The sequence below is a fragment of the Poecilia latipinna genome, unplaced genomic scaffold (assembly GCF_001443285.1).
Source record: "Poecilia latipinna isolate Pla-1442-1.1 unplaced genomic scaffold, P_latipinna-1.0 Scaffold368, whole genome shotgun sequence".
NCBI classification, from domain to species: domain Eukaryota; kingdom Metazoa; phylum Chordata; class Actinopteri; order Cyprinodontiformes; family Poeciliidae; genus Poecilia; species Poecilia latipinna.
This window is the reverse complement of record NW_015112984.1, coordinates 82,108-99,225: the sequence shown is the minus strand read 5'-3', so window position 1 is coordinate 99,225 and position 17,118 is coordinate 82,108. Positions and strand designations below refer to the sequence as shown.

At 40.6% G+C, this 17,118-nt stretch overlaps 1 long non-coding RNA gene across 1 annotated transcript; it reads left to right on the top strand.

The window, feature by feature from the left end:
- Positions 1-110: 110 nt before the first annotated feature.
- LOC106949876 (uncharacterized) lies at positions 111-3,891 on the top strand. Its single transcript, XR_001425477.1, has 2 exons — positions 111-2,250; positions 2,427-3,891. It is a non-coding gene; the product is annotated as an uncharacterized LOC106949876 (long non-coding RNA).
- The last annotated feature ends 13,227 nt before the right edge of the window (positions 3,892-17,118 follow it).

The following is a 17,118-nucleotide window of genomic DNA, read 5'->3' as shown; positions in this document are numbered from 1 at the left end:
TACCCCCACATTATATATATATATATATATATATATATATATATATATATATATATATATATATATATATATATAACTCTTTTCTCCTACATACCTTAAATATTTTCTTAAATACAATGCATTGTGGGCCTTCTCGCCTTAAGCAGTAACCATCGCCTTTTATTTAACCTGGTTAATGTTTACACTCGCATATTGGAGGATTTACACACTGTAAAAGTCCTTAACATTATAATACACACAAGTATTTGCAGTTGGCTTAAAAACACGCAGTAAATCTAACGTTTGTTAATAACTGTTACTTACTACCGCCAGTAAATGCATCGTTTTTACTTGTCTCTACCTTAATAGTCAGTCAAGGGCAAAATCAAGTTTAAGCAATTTGATTGGCTGTGATTGACTGGGGCGAGAACGGTACTGGAGGTGTACGTACCCGCTGCTACCTACTGGCAGTCAGCCGGTGGCCGTTCATGGACGAAATTGGATGTATACTGCTGGACTGTTATTTTATAGCTAACCAGTTGGAGCTACGAACTTTTTCCTGGACGTTTTGCCTGTTTTTTGGAGCCACAGAACCAGACCACGCTCAACGTTTTGCTTGGATTTTGGAGCTGCAGACCACGCTCGTGAACCGGAAAGGACTGTTAAACCGGAGTTGGAGCCGTTTTATTGCCGTTCGTCCAAAACTGGTAAACCATGGTGGGGTGAGTAACCCTTTCCTCGTGGTGGTTCTGGAGCCGCCATCTTTGGAACTGCTATCCCGAGGACCAATGCTAACTGAGTCCCTTCAGGCCTGCAACGTTTGTAAAGCTAACAGACTGCTTTACTAATTCAAGAGACTGAATAGTGTGGTTGGTGCATTCAGTTTGCCAGCCTTGTTTGCTTATTTTTTATGTATATAATCTGTTTAAAGGGTTGTTTTGTACAATTCTGATACAGCGCGGTTGCACTAAGTGTGCCAAATACCCTCTTACTGATTTATTGTGGTTGTAATGTGCTGAAAGTTAACTGTGCTCTGTTAATGTGCATTGCCCTTGGTTTATTACTGACCAGTACGGTTGACTAAACTGGTAAATCTTCAACTTTACCATTTTTCCTTCCTTATTTTAGTATAAGGTTAAGGTTGCACTGCATTTAGATCTTACTTGTAGTTATCTTAGCCTTGCTATTATGCTCAGTTATGTACTCTATTTACAACACATGCTGTTGCCAATTAAGATACTCATTTCTCAGTGTGAAGTATTTGATAGAGTGTAGGTCAGAGAATCTGGGCGCTGTTCATAAGGGAAACGTGAACAGTGGTTACATATAACATAGCAATAAGATAAGTATACTTGAGGAGCCCAAGTATGCTTTTGAAGTTCTGCAGAAAATTGTTCTGGAATTGGACGGAAACAAACTATCCTACAAAGCACAAGTTCTCAAAACACAACTCTCCCGCTGAGAAACTTGCTACATGGCTTTCCAAACTTGAGGAAAGCTTCATAAGACCAATCAGTCCTTAAAGACTGCAGTCGAAAACAAGATTTAAATTGTTACAATTCTCAAAATTGAAGAGCAAATTTACTGATACTTTTTTAAAATTTTGTTAGGAATTTGATTTCTGTGACCAACACAGCCCAGTTTTGGCTGGAATAACAAAACGTTAAAAGTTTAAAAATTAAGTTGAACTAACACATTTGCTTTAAATTGGAGTAACATAATTACATAATGCTGTAATAAAGCAAAGTAATCAGGTGGAAATCTTTTCCATTATTTTTTTTTTATTTTAATCCAAAGAGTTATTTTTTTGAGTTTACAGTCGTAACAGATGCATGGGCAAGGCCTTCTTCTTCTTCTTTAGATTTTAATGGCAGCTTGTATCCATTACTGTTGCACTATTGCCATGTGTTGGATCCTAATATTTATTCCTCAAATTCTCCTAATGAGCCCGGTATTTTAAAAAAAAAAACTAAATATCTTCCCTTTTCCATTACGATTTAACTGAGCAACCAAATTCTCAAATGTCAATTCCCTATTAAAACCTATTTCCATATTCGGTAATCTTCTTTGATTCATTTATTTCCTCCAACTAATAAAAACATGTTCCGTCGTTTCTACAGTATTGCACTAATTACATAAACCAGTAAGATGTTTCCCCGTCTTCTAAAGAGTGGCTATGGGTGGGGCTGGCACAGCATTTCCTGTTTAAATTGATTTATAAAGTCACTGATCGCATCACTGGATACAACCAAAATGGAGGGTTTTCTTTTGGTATTGCATTTTTTACTCTCTTTATAGTAACTCTTCGAATTTCCTCGTAATAAATGTTTTATTTTGCATACACTTTCATTTTGTATCTGGGTCTGTAAATTAAATTAATAACCTTATTCCTGTTTCTTTGCTTGGATTTTGTTGTTTTGTTTGACCTGCATGTTCTAATGGCACAGCCTAATGAAGTTCCTGCACAACACCAAGTCCAGTCAAATCGAAAGTAGTGAGAGCTGATCCGCAGCTCAAATCAGATCTTGAATTTTCTGCTCCAGTTCTGACCAGTATTGATACTTTGACAGGCACGATAGAGAAGAAATGCATCTAAAAGTTGCATGACACCAGCTGTCGAGGATTGGACTTGAACACCCACGATGGATGAGCTGTGCCGCCAACCAGCAGCAGGATTTTTCTAACAAGAGCTGGAAATCATTTCCAATTGGAAAAGCAATAAGTTGAGGTGTGTCCCTTCCCTCCCTCCCTGCAAGGTTGATATTGCAAATAAGAATTTACTCTGAACAGCTCACATGGCTAAATATAAAAGTACATTTCATTTTAATCGGTGTAATTTCCTTTCAAAGCAAAATGACAAATTAGACGCAACACTGACATCAGTCCGGCACCGCTTGCTGCTTTCCCGCACTGTCGTCATGGTTTCTAAAAGCTCACAGCCGCGTTGGATAGTCTCCACTTGTGATTTATAAATGGTACAAGGCAGCTAATGAAGAGCCATTTAAGTTACAAGTTTATCTTTTTTTCCCTGCAACCTGGTTTCAATCCACACCACAGTCTTAAGATTTCGATCACGAGCCTCGGCCCTCTGATGTATCATAATATCTCCGTTTAGGGTTTGCATCTGGAATTAGGGCGGGCGGCGATGATATCCCTTTTAATTGGTTTTCACCTCAACAAGTCAAGCTTCGCCTCACTGCGCATGTGGACCAACTGCAGCTGCTGACAGTGAGACATATTCGTCCTGACGGAGAGGCGCGCCTCTCCGCTAATGCATATTTAATTTTGTGTGCCACAGCTATACGCTGGAATATTTCAATTACTTGCGTTAGACTTTTCCTGCGAGGAACAGCCCTCCGTTTAATTTGATTGTGTATAATTACTGTAAAAATGAATTTTAATTGTTATGGCCCGTCTTTAAAATAGATTGGTACTTATATCCTTGCTACCAGTGAAGGTGTCTTCTTTTATACCAGGGATTAAAAAAAAAGAGAGACTCCAATCAGAGTATATTTGGCTAAATTAAGAGAATGAAGTCAGACTTGGTAACCGTGTGAGAGCAGGTCATGAAGACACAGAGAGATCTTATTAACCCATTTTTACAGAGGAAGAGCCAAACCTTGGAAAACTCATCACAGAGGGGGCGCCGCTTGCGTTGAGGCAATTTGAATGTGAAAACAAGACCGCTAACCTTTTTTGTTACGTCGGCATCAGGCGGCGCTTCCAGATAAATCCTAACGAGCTACATTGTTCCTCCATCCAGACTTTGTTACGGGGATATTATTGGGCGTCACAGTAGCCGTATTATCTGCCACGTTTTTTACAGCTGGGTGCCTGTTCTTGCTCTCAAAGAACACCGGCACCTGGGTTTTTTGTTGTTCACCGTGAACCCCCCCTCCCAAAAAAAAAAAAAAAAATGAAATATGCATCACTCTCGCTCCTCTGCCTCTCTTTCCCCATCGGTGGCTTCTGTTGTCCGAGTGGATCCGGCGGGTTCCGCTGGGGTGGAGATGAGCTTCGCCTATTCGAAAATCGGGAGACACAGCCGCCTCATAATTAGATTTGCTTTCTGTGTGGCGCCAGTCCCTTCAATCTAATCTATTTATGCATTCCCTCTTTCAGGCCTCATTGAGATTCTATCGCCTTGTATTTGTACCCTGCCTGTCAAAACTGCCTTCTTTTCTTCACAATTTTGGGCTCATTTCACTGGCGGAGATGGGCGATGATTGCCCGCTGGTCTCATCGCGAATGCAGTGTGCTGGAACTTAAGAGGCTTCTGTGTTCTCTTTAAAAGGTGGCTCTGCTTCTGTGTGTGTGTGTGTGTGCGTGCGTGCGTGCGTGCGCACACGCGCGTGTGTCTGAGGATGACACATAGGCCGTGGGATGTGTTTGTGTTTTTGTGTGTGTGCTCATGTTCTTCGGTCTCTCTCATATTGATGTGGATGTCAATAAATAGTCTGTATATATCCGTGTGTGTTTAGGTGTGTGTGTGTGTGTGTGTGTGTGTGTGTGTGTGTGTGTGTGTGGCAGAGGTGTAGGACTGTGAAGCCAACAGGGAAGAGAGAGAGAGAGAGAGAGGGGGGGAGGGAAGGAGGGCTGGAGTGTTAAAGTAAGATTAACTTTATTGATCCATGAGAGACAGAAGTGGTTATTGTGGCCACAAACACCAGGCTACGGTTGAAAATGCAGGAAGGTGAAGATGAAGATGTGTGTGATTCTCACTGGAACCACGTTTCAGCCCCGTGGCTTAAATCAGATCTCAAATTTGCAGACTTGTCTCCTTCCTGGAATGCAAATGTGCTCAAGTTGTCAGGTCCAATGTTTTGCTCTGAAGGTAGTCTCTGGTCAGGGAGAGTCTGCGTTGTCGCTCACACCTTTTGGTAAAGTGAAAGGATTTAACGCAAGACGAGGAATGTAAGGGCAAGAAGACCCTGCTCACATGGGAATCTGTAGAAAGGCCTTCGGACACATGCAGGGGTTCTAAAAAGTGTTGAAAATCCTGGGGGGAAAAAAAATGAAATGTGGTTCTTAATGCTGGCTATTAGGGGAAATTACAAGCTTATACAGTCTCACACAGCACATTACTCTTTTTGACCTTCCCACCTTCAAAGCTTTCCCCCCCATCACCCATTTATGTGAGGGGACACAAACATAAGGTAATCACATACTTGGCAGTAAGTGCAACCATTATTCAAATTTTAATGCATGGAAGTGAGTCCTTAGATGTCAAATGATACAGAGGAGAAACATGTCAACACAGATACAATATTTTTAAGTTTGAATGTTTGTTCTCTTACTTTGCTGTGTGTTCTAAAGTGACGAAAGGCAAATGAAAAAAAATAATAATGGACTTATTTTGTAAGTTGGATTAAACTATCTTTTTATTTGCAAATAAGAAAAGAGGGGGAAAAAAAATCAAAACTAAGATATTTTCAAGCTTTTTGTTTGATTCTCTTTCAGGAGCGTCTCTTTTTTTCCTGAAAGAGAGGGCAGGAAAAAAAAGAAAATAAATTTTGTGGACAAAATTTGACCAGAACATTGCATCTTTCCCACAATGAAACATTTATGTTTTTTTTTTATTTATTTCAGAAGAAGGTTTTGTTATGCCTTGAAAGGCAAGTGGAAAAAAGTTTTTTGAGAGGTTAATTTACTGTAAAGCACTTTAGACTGAATATTTCTACGCAAATAAACTTGCCTTTATTGCCTTGTGTTGAATTTTTGCTATTGTTTTGTGTTCACAAGGCAGGGAAGGACGTAGATAGGTTATACAACGCAGTTATCTCATCACATTATTTGTTGACTATAGAATAACAGCTAACTGGGATGACATGGGGTAATCTGAACCTAAATACCAGCAGCCAGGGTGTCCCGAGCTGATACTGATATCGGAAATCTGTCCGATGTCCATCCAAAAAAATCGAGTATCGTATTACATTAACCTAAATCTAAAATCTCCGATTGAAGCACTCAGCATCTCTGTTCAGCAGAATAGAGATGATGCATGCAGACATATTGATTATTAATAAGTGGGTAATTTGTTGTTGAGTAATTTAACTTGATTGAGCCTTTTCTGACATTTCACACTATAAAGTAAGTAGAAAAAATATGATTTGTGCCGATATCGTATCGAAGGTGAAAGGTTGAATTTAGACACACGTACCAGCAGCATTGTGTCAATTTCTCCTCTGTTTCTGAGGTTCATCATGAGGCACTATTACCATTACTCCGACGCCTGTGGCCAGGCGTCACCACTGTGCTTGTGTAAACCATAGCACAATTGAATGGAACCAGCTGAAAGTCTCACTTTTTTCTCACAATCACCTTTTCACTCATGATGGCATAAATGCAGCTGTCACAATATGATCCACTCAAACTCTATAGGTTTGAGTGGATCATATTTAAATTTCGTAAATCAGCATGCAATCAGTTTAAGCTTTGATCATAATGTGATTGATGCTGAGCAGGGAGGTCAATATACTGCAATACAACCAGAAAGATACCACAATAAAACACTCTTCTTCTTCTTCTGGAGAAAACAAACACTGGAGTTGATCATCGAGAGTGAAATGATATAAATAGCCTGGATACACTGGTTATTGATTTATTCAATGAAATGATCCGGGGCACAAGAAAGCAAAGATCATTCTGAACAAGTATTCTGACGAAAGAAATTAATGATTTTTGAAATTTTGTGTGTTAGTGCATTTAAGTGGTAGAAAGATTAAACACAGCCTTTATAGATTAGAGATAGTCCGAGCTTCAACTGGCACCAAACCTTTAAAGCCAACCCACTTTCTCTGTACAATATAATTAAATAAAAGAAAGCACTTAAATAAAATTTGAGGATATTATTATACTCCGTGAAAACTTTGAGTCACCCTCATCTTTATTCATCTTCAGCCAGGCTCCTCTTTCGTATAACGAGCAGCACTGATCCTGATCAATAGTTCTCCGGGCTTTCCGAAACTCTTTCAGAGTTTTTTTTTTGTGGACATTTTCTGTTTAAAATTTTCAGCCGCGTCCCTCTATCTGACGGTGGCAGTGCGACGTTCAGGGTGTCCTCAAGAAACTGAGGAAACCAGAGAAGTGGAGGGGAAAATAGGAAGTGGCAGGTCTAAAAAAACTATCTAAAATAGATGAATATAAACTGTAAAGCCTGTCCTTAAGAAATGCTGGGGGAAGAAAAAAGAAACAACCTGACAGGGTTTAAGAGATGCATCATTCTGTGGCTCAGATATTGCTAAATTGCCAGCTAACAGTTCTCTGGGGTCATCTCGCTTCTCAAAGAAATCTGAATGTAAAGATTTAATTTTTGTGGTTCATCTTTAATTACGTTAGTGGTATGAGCACTGTTATTTTTCTACAACAGTCACTATTAAATTAGCTTCTGGGTTTGCAAGTGAGGCTGATAATATTGGATTTGCAACTGTTGGATTTGCAAGTTTTAATTAGTCAGAGGGATTTTCGCAAAGCTGAAAAACTGATTACTGGTTTGTAGAAATATATCGTGGTTATACACTTAACATGGACATAAAATAGTTTAAACAACATATTCAAACGCTGTGTTGCAGAATTATTTAACATTTTGTGTTTTCGTTGTTAGCCAAAACCTTCAAGTTTGGTCCTGTTTGACTGGAACGCCTTTCTTTCTTACACCAACAATGGCTTTCTTCTTTTCAAGATATTGACCACCTCATAAATAAATAAATACATTTCACATGATTTTGATACAGGCTAATACATAGTGGTCTGCTTGTTTGCCTTGTCTTTTTAGACCAAATTTTACTCAGCAAAATAGGCAAAAATATTTCTTAACTCTTAATTTTTCACATTTTAGTGCCTATTTCACACAGGAATTTTTAATAGTCCAAGACAAAAGTAACATATAGGAAAAGGAAAAAATAACATTTTTTTAAAGGGTTTTGTTATGATGGTGGATGTAAAGGAGCCTCTCCAAAAAAACAACTGGAGAGGTTGTTTAGTAACAAAACGAGATTAAGTTACTGAGGAAAATCACTGGAGTGAGGAATAGGGCATGGCAGAGTAGCAGATAGGGTAATGGAAGAATCCAACAAAAACACAAATATAAAAACAGAGCTTATATACCGAGGGCAGGGGTTGAAAAAACAGATAAACTAATAAGAGGCAATGAAGAAAGAATAACAAAATGGGAGAATGAGACAGGTCTTGGAGAACCAACTTCAAATTTACAAAGAACAGGTAAACTGAGAAATTAAGCACAAAGGAATGAACCTGTACGGCAACACCATTCTAGCAATAATGAAGAGAAGTGATCACAAGCAATAGAAAAATGCTTAAAACTGTGAGACAAACCAAAACACCTGTGGATTGTAACAGGTTTTTACATATAAGAACTCTTGACGTCTTCGTGTTACTTTTCCATGAAGATCAGATTTGTGCGATCTACAATCAATAGTTGTTCTTTTGACAAATGTTCTCACCTGAGTTTTGGGTCTGTGCAATTTCTCAAACTTACCTTTACCCAACTGGTTGCTTCTCTGATTAATGCTCTCCTCTCTTCTAGACGTATCACAGTTGTGCTATTGTGTAGTTGCACCATTATCTTTCCTTTTGCAGACAATAGCTTGAATATAGCTCTGTAGAGCTTGTATTATTTCAGAACCCTGCACTAAAACTGCCTATGGTGAGCAGAGCTAGCCACGTTAGGTGCACTAACCTCTAATTAACTTCAAAAATAGAATCTTAGCTATGCTAACGCTAAACCACTAAACACATCTAAAAAAAAAACAGCATAAAATAAAGATTTATGCTTATGCTAAACATAAAATCTTAGCTCTGCTAACGCTAAACCATTATGCTAAAAATTAGCAGAAGCTAACGCTTAATCACTAACCTCATAAAAGTTAGCAGATGCTAACGCCAACCATTAAGAAAACAGTTTGTGCCACACATCTTCATCTCCTTCCTGCTGATGACTTACTTTAAAATCTGAACTTAAAAACTGAAATTTTAAGTTTTCAATTTTAAGCTGAAAACTTTCAACTTGAAATTGTAAGTTGAAAAGCATATAATGGGACATGATCCAAGTCATGGAAATGGGTAACATTTTATGGCAGTAACAGGTTTAAAAAGGCTCAAAAACGGCAGCCATGTTGGAATTTTTTTTTTTTTTGCTTGTGTCCACATTTGAAAGACTTTTACAGTAACATGCTGCACTGTGAAAACAAAAAGTAAAACAATAATATAAGCGTTTTCATCCACAGTGAGGAGAAGGAGGGCAGAGACTGTTATTCTTTGGAAGTGAAAAAGAAGGAGGGGGTGGGTAGAGAGCAGAGATAAGGTTCATTAGAGGAGGTACCCGGGAACAAAGCATAATCTCCGTTTTAACCTTACCTTTAGACGAAGGCCGCAGTTGCTGCTGTGATAAAGGACTAGTACAGCCCTCAGGTATGCGCAGCATACTGATTAATCCCTTACTATTGTTATCAGGAGATGTTGGCTAATGCTGCGATGGGGAACGGCTCTTCTGCTGCCAAGGAGCAAATTTTTCTCCCCGTACCCTTTCTGTTCCTCTTTTTCATTTTCTGGGTCTATCCATCTTTCCTTTCACGTTGAGTGGAGAATAGCTGCCCAGGGCTTTTGATGGCATAAAGGGGCGTCTGTGTTTTGATAAGTATTGATATCAATCTTTTTAAATCTGAATTTAATGGCCCGATATGCCCGGACTGTGGACATTTGTCTTTCCAATTCTCATATGAGGAATCATGTTAAATAGGCTTCCTGAATTAGCATTAACTCATTTTTGACAGGAGGTGGCTCGCATGCCGCGCAGCGCCAAATATCTCGGCGCGTTCGTTTCGTCTCTTCTTGGTGTCTCCCAAATGCGCACCGCCAGAGCAGGAGGCACGTCCTTTGTGAAGAAACCAGTCGAGGAAGGTGATGAAGTAAAAGCAATAAGATGAGTGAAAGAGGAAGGGTTTAAAAGAGAGAGAAAAAAATACACAAAGGAAGGGAAAAAATCCAATAGGAAGAGAAACCCAGGCTCAGCAGGAGTTCACGCCAACCTCCTGTGCTCCTTCTCCTCCTCCTCCTCTACCTCTGGCTCTTCTTCCTCTTCGCTTCCCCTCAGCCTGCCTCCCTTGATGGATTGGCCCGTCGGTTAGAAATAATTAGGATGAGCTGTACTCTGGTCTTCCTGAATGCAGCGTTACAGAGGAACAGGGTCAAGCTTTAAAAGCAGCTCTCCACAAAGCCTTTACATTTCTATAAGCAGAGGGGGGCTTGTACATTAAATCAAATCACTCCATTTGCTCTCGTTCGGCTCATAAACATAAATATTGCAGTTGCATGGGCTGAGGATTTAAGCCTCCGCCGCTCCCTGGAACTGCAAAGATGACTTGAAATACTTGTGCATTAATTTTTGAATTCGTGTCCGCTTGTTTGTGCCAAATTATAAAACCATCAGTGTTGCAGCAGTTGTTGAGCCACCGCATCTCCCCCGTCCTCCTCCCCCATTTCTGATCTACGGTTTAAAATTCAGCTCGTCCTCCTGTCCGCGTCCACGCGCCGGATCCCTCTGAGCCTCTGCCACATGATTGGCTGATAAGATATGTGCTTTAACAAGCCGTCGAACAGGTGTGCAACTCCTGTCACATAGCAAATTACCGAGCCTGGGGGCACAATCGCGTATGCGTCCTTCCCCTCCCGTCTCTGGCTCCGTCTCATCACTATGGAGAGAGTCGCTCGCTCTTCGGCAGATGCTCGTGTCCACCGGAGGCCGACACTCAATTCTGCGGATTGCTGATTAAATCCATTGTCATACTTGCGCGCCTCAAGTGTGCGCTGTTTATTAAACTGCGTCATACCTGTGTGCCTCGCGAGGTGTGCTGAATGTAGAACAGAAAAGATGAAGGTAGGTGTGAGATATCCGAGTCAACCCTGCTCAGCAAACCGTGTTGGTTCTCGGCTTGTTTGGTTTACAACCACGTGACTTAAAGGAACAGCACAAACACCAATCAAGAGATTCATACTACAACTGATTTTTTTTTTTTTTAAATAAAGGGCTTATTATGAAAATGCGTCCAACCGCCAGAATAAGACCCGGTTTGGATGTACGGAGCCCTCAAGGGGACATGGGATTTTCGCGTTCTGTCGCAATACTGTAGCAATCAGTTCATGCGCATAATTGAAGCCTTTCTAAGCCTCTCTTACGCGGCCATCGTACCTTCTGCTGTTATATAAGGTTTTCGTGAGGTTTTTCCGTGTATCTTAATATCTCGTTGTGAAATATCTTAAGTTTTATATATTTTGCTTTAGGACAGAAATGCACCACAAACCTATGATATAAACGGAAACTTTCCATAAGGAAAGACATAAAAAATACATCCAAACTATTTGGACTATTTCTGAGTTATTATTGTCGGGTAAATCAGTCATCTGACAGTTTTGATTGTGTTGGTAGTCTGAATGGTTTAAATGGCCGTTTCCATCCCAACCTCACACAAACAGACGTAAACATGCAGTGAGTAAATCGATTTTCAATCAGTGTTTTGCACCAAAGAGGTAAGGATAAACACGTTTTCACTGAGGCTCTTTATATGTGTGTATATTTGACATTTTAAATGGACATTTGTGACTGCATGCAAAATAGACCAGCAAATGTTGCAGTAAGCATACTTGCGAGGGAACGCAAAACTTACTGCAAGGTGGTGCAAATAATTGCTCACTTTTACCAAATGAGAACCAAAATGTCTGCCCAGTATTACCTCAAGCTTTCAACTGTGACATGAAATGTCTACTGTGCGTTTTCACGTTTGTGAAGTCGGTCAGAATGTTTAAAGAATTATGACCTATTTTGCACATACTGTTGTTTCTTTTTTTTTTTTTTTTTTTTCATTTTATTTGGGGAAAAAAAATCACGCAAACCACAATGTAGGTAAGGTTTAGTCGCCCCGTGACATCTGGGTTCTCAGAACGCTTTTGACTGAAGTATTTCATTAGACCACCAAGACACTTCAAACGCTGGTAGGAAAGGCATGGATTTGCACATTTCTAATTACTCAGACTGCTTCATTGGTAGCCATGAAATCATCTGAACACTTTTCACACAATGAAAGTAAAAAAAAAAAAATAAATTGGAAAAAAAAAAGTAATTTCAGGTAAATGTTTTCACTGCTTTTAATGTGACTCAGACGTCGAGCAATATTGGCGAATGTGAGGTCAAGCACTAACAACGAACACTGAAAAGAACACAAAGGCCCCGTTTGAGTTTTTAAAGTCTCACGGAGAAAAAAAAAAAATTATTTTCCTGCTGTGCTGCCCGATCTGAAAGGAATCTTAACATTTACTTTGCCCTCAGCGAACACATTTAGAACACATTTTTAAAACGAAGCGTGACACATTTCGAAACGGGAGCAACGAAATCGTTGAATTTTGACGATTTTAACAAGGCGGTTCGTTCAAAGTAGGCAGCACAGAAAACATTGCAGGTATTTCATCTGTGATCCTGTTGCATGTTTTAGAGTCCTGTGTAAATGCCGAGTCAAGTCTTAATTTTAATTATAGAGTATTATGTGTTGCAAAAAGCTTTTTGGAGGGAAAAAAATCTTATTCTGTTAAATACCAGAAAATTGTGTCAAAAGAAAAGTTGAGCAGACAAATGCAGGTGTCGTATAACAGAATTTAGATTTCCTTAAATGTACATACAATCTTCCTCACAAGCCGAACATCCCTGAACGCCTATGGACTGAAACTGAAAGAGCAGCACGTGCGAGACTGAAAGGAAAATGAAAGCCGTCTCTAAGAAGAATCAAACATGAACTGAAATGCTTTTAGCCAGCTTCCAAAAACACATTTAAAAAGAGACGCTGACAGAACCCATCAAACGTTGGCTCCTGGCTCTTTTTCTACTTCATCTTTCAAATGAAAGAATGGGAATTAAAATAATCTTGCTTCCCAAATAAAGGAGAATATAGACATTGTCAGAGTTTGTGCCGGGAGAGAGTTTCGGACAGCCCCACCTACTACTAATTACACCCGTCTCCAACTGTATGAGGTGTTATTGCTGTCCTGGGGTCGTCTTGACCTGCCGACTGTGTGTGTTGTCTGCAGCTTTCCTCTCTGTTGTTTCTTTCTTTTTTACAGTGATGAAGTTGGAGCCCCAGGGGTGTAATCTACCCTCACAGGTAAAACCTTTTTTTTTTCATCCAGATAGAGGAGGCTGGGTTTTGGCTCCAACTGGTGCCAATCCTTAACATCAAACATTTTCGTCAAAATCACGATTAGAGTTCACTGCAAAGGTATTTATTCCCCTTTCCCCCTTATACTCTGAAATAAAAATGAGTTAAATCTACAGGTTCACAGTGAAGGCCTTAGCGGTTTTCCAGAGAGTATCTATGAATAAAAACGTCACGTAAAAAACAAAGAACACGGCACTTTGTAGTTGGTCATACGAGGGACGTTGCATAAGATGTTCAGGTCAGATCAAACCAAAATTATGTGACACTATACCTTTCAACCCACAATCAGTTCAATTCAAAAATACTCTATTGATCCCAGAGGGAAATTAAATGATCTCCTGTAGCGGTCTGTCTTACAGTGTATTTGAAAAAGCCTCTGACTGAAGACACTCTCACGAAGAGGATGCTCAGGGTTGTCTGTGCTTATGTAAATGTTATGTATCTCTGTCAGGTTGGTTCCACACAGTGAAACATGACGGTATGGGGCGGTATCATGCTGAGGTTTTGGTTTTTCTAGGGACAGACGGGTTGTTAGTCTGAGCCGTTTGGAGTGTTGATGGAGCTAAACACACAACCTTAGAAGCTCCAGGTGGAGGTTACACTTCTAGCGGGACGTTTGTCTATCAAATAAAATCTCCTGAAGTTCCTGCGCATAATGTGACAAACTCTGGAACCGTTCCAGGGCTATCTGCAGCGCATTTCTCACTTCCTGTCACTTATTTATCCCGGGTAGGAGACGACGAAACGTCTTTTTCAACTACCTGTTCTGCTGTTCCTAAATGCCTCCGACTGTCGCTGACAGACAACCAAAGCCGACGTTCACACTCTCCGACTTGAGCCGTAGTCCATTCCTCAGATTCATTATTCAAACACGACCTTTCTGCCTCTTCCCTGTCCTCCTTTTAAATCGGTACCTGCACGCATTTAGTCAGATAGAAAGATTGGCTGGCACCCTAAAAAAAAAAAAGAAAGCAAAGCGGTGGCGCTGCCGCAGACAATCTGCTCCTGGCACTTCACACTTCTCCATTACCGAGATGAATGGGATCCATCAGAGTGGGGAAGAGATGGCTGGGAACTGTTTTGTGGTTTTGAGCCCTTTTGGTGAAAACAATGGTGGGTGGGTGAGCGTGAGCAGGACAAACACGTTAAACAGAAATAATAATAATAATAGTAATTAAAAAGGGACTGTGTGAATGAGTGGCAAGCTTCTCTGAGAATTTGTGTGTTTCTGTTTGTTTTGCTTTTCATGTTCACGGCGCCGCACCTTGTTCCTGTCAGGCTCCGCTTGCTGATCAAACTCTGAGCCAGAGTGGCTCAGCTGTCTGCAGGGGGACAGTGCAGGAAGGCTGCACATAAAAAAAAAGCAACAAAAAACAGAAAGGAAAAAAAAAAAAAAGACTGGTTACAGCTCTCTGGGCCGCTTTTATGTCCCTCTGTTTTGTTTTGTTTTTTTTGCACCAGGTGCAAACTCGGAGCACTCACCAGATTTAAAACACTTACACTTGATCCGTCAACTGCCCTCTCTCCCCGCGGTTTGTCTCATCCTCCTTCCAAGTGCATTCATCCAAAAGCGTGTACGCTCAGAGGACAAAGGGAAAAAAGGCAACATTAAAGCAAGTGAAAACGTTACGGCATCGTGCCTCGCATTCAGCCCACGCGCTCCGTCCTCAGTCTCATTTAAGCTTTTTTTCTGGGAAAGAGATCCAGCTAATAAAGTCTCAGCAGTTGTGTCATAAATACATAAGTACAGGAACATGTTCTGTTGTAGATAGGTCTTCCCCCTCCTCCCCTGTCTTTGCAGACATGTTGCATTTTACATGGGCGAGATGGAGAAACCTTCTCCATCCCGATGATGGAAGTCGAGGAGTGAAGACAGAACTGCGTTTATTGAACTGAAGCACATTTTCAGTTTCAGAAAAACCCTCCTTCGATCAGTCTATGTGTGTGTGTGTGTGTGTGTTCAAGGACTCTTGGACTGGAGCGACTTTGTGTTTTTGTAAACTAAAAAAGGGGATTATTCTATTGTAATGTTGAAAGTGAAACATGGTCTGGGCTTGGAATAGGCCATTCTAGCACATGAATATGCATTGATCTGAACCAGGGGTGACATTCCTGCCCTTGATTTACTGATAAAGATTTGTCAAAATCCACCAATGCTATTCAAAAAGTGTCTAAAATTTAGCAAGTGTATAAATGACTACAATACGACATTTGTTTGTTTCATTCTAAAACTTAAGAATCATAATTTGATGTCTATTCGTCGGCTTTACAGACAAAGCATATGAAAATGTTCTAAACTTCTTCAAACAGTTTGTCAACAGTTATGCAAAAGAGGGACAAAATATATTACAAAGCTGCCAATTAACTTAAAAAAAAGGCAGGCGTCACTCTGTGGCGGAAACATGATGCAGATGAGGCTTGGGGGGAAAAAAAACTGCTTGACTGCGTATCGACTTTGACCTTAAGACCCGCGTGCGGCCCTGGAACCGCAGGTTACACAACTCTGATCTAAACCGTTTCACCTTTGACCTTTTCTCCAGGGTCACTGTCGTGTTGGAAGGATTCACCAGGATCCTGACTTGTCTTCTGCAGCCTCTAGGTTTTCCTAGGATTGCTCTTGTATTGATTAAATTTTGGTGACATCTAACGAGAGCATCTCCCCCACATGTCTTCTGGGGGAAAAAAAAAAAACTTAATCAGGACTTGCTATTCACAAATAAAATCCCAATAAAATTGTCTACGATGTGAAAAAAAAAAAAGCGTGAAGTTGTTTCGTCTTGTTTGCCAGACACACTGATTAGGAGAACTATCCATACGTTTTTCTATTATTAAAGAAGAAAAGGAAAAAGAAAGATTTGCTTGAGCAATATGGGGCAAAGTGTTTTATGAAACCAGTGCCGAGCTGAGTGCGCTGGCATGGATTTAATGGGGGCTAATACGAGCACTGAATCACTTTTGCAGTTAAAGTACTTGATAAACTTGGCTTTTGCCAATTCCTTTGAGTCATCTGCTGGTGAAGTTAAATAAATCAAGCTCAAATAATGAGGTAATCCAACGCGTCACATTCGGAGTAATAATTTGAAATGATAAATGTGGCCGCTTAATTCTCAGATAGCACTTCCTGAAGAAAAAAAAAAGGGGGGGGGGGGAACTGGCCCTACATCAAGTTGTACACATATAAAACCAAAATGAGATCACGCCGCAGAGAGCCCTCTAAATTTAAAGTGGATCTTCCCGACGCACGTTTTTCACTTCTACAGTTCTCCTTTTGACTAAAGCTGCTCTGCGATCACGTCCCAGGCTTCACACTGAGAATTTCCCCTCGAAATATCCAAGACGTTTTACACGCGAAACACAGCCTGACACACGGGCACCGAGAGGCTCAGTCAGCCCAAACTTCACGAGGGCAACAATGTCTTCGATGACGGACGTTTCACGTACAAGCAGACAGAGCGCATGTTGTGTGTCTGAGCAGAGCCTTGACATCAGTGAATTTAACGCGCTTGAGAACGCGTGGCCACACGTGAATGTCGACCTGCTCGTTTTATGCCCACCCGCCCGCCGCAAAGCTGCATCGCTTCGGATTCCGACGGCGCGCAGAGCGTCCAGGAGTAGCTCCTGGATTTATTGGAATTTTTCTCCGAACTTCGGCTGAAGCAGAGAGCGTTTCCAACGGCTGTCGAAGGTGAAAAAGAACGGCGACGGAGAGATGATCGTAAACAAAATTACATATTAATGTTTGGTTGCGTTGCAGACTTTAAACGGCACAGCGGCTCGCACACGTATTTATATTCCCTCAACTCTTTTTTTTTTTTTCTAATGTCGTGAACAAATTTCGGTTTATTCCCCCCCCCCCCCCCCCCGGGTGTTTGGGTGTTTTGTTTTGCTGTTACTCCGTCGCAGGCGGGGGGGGACAAAA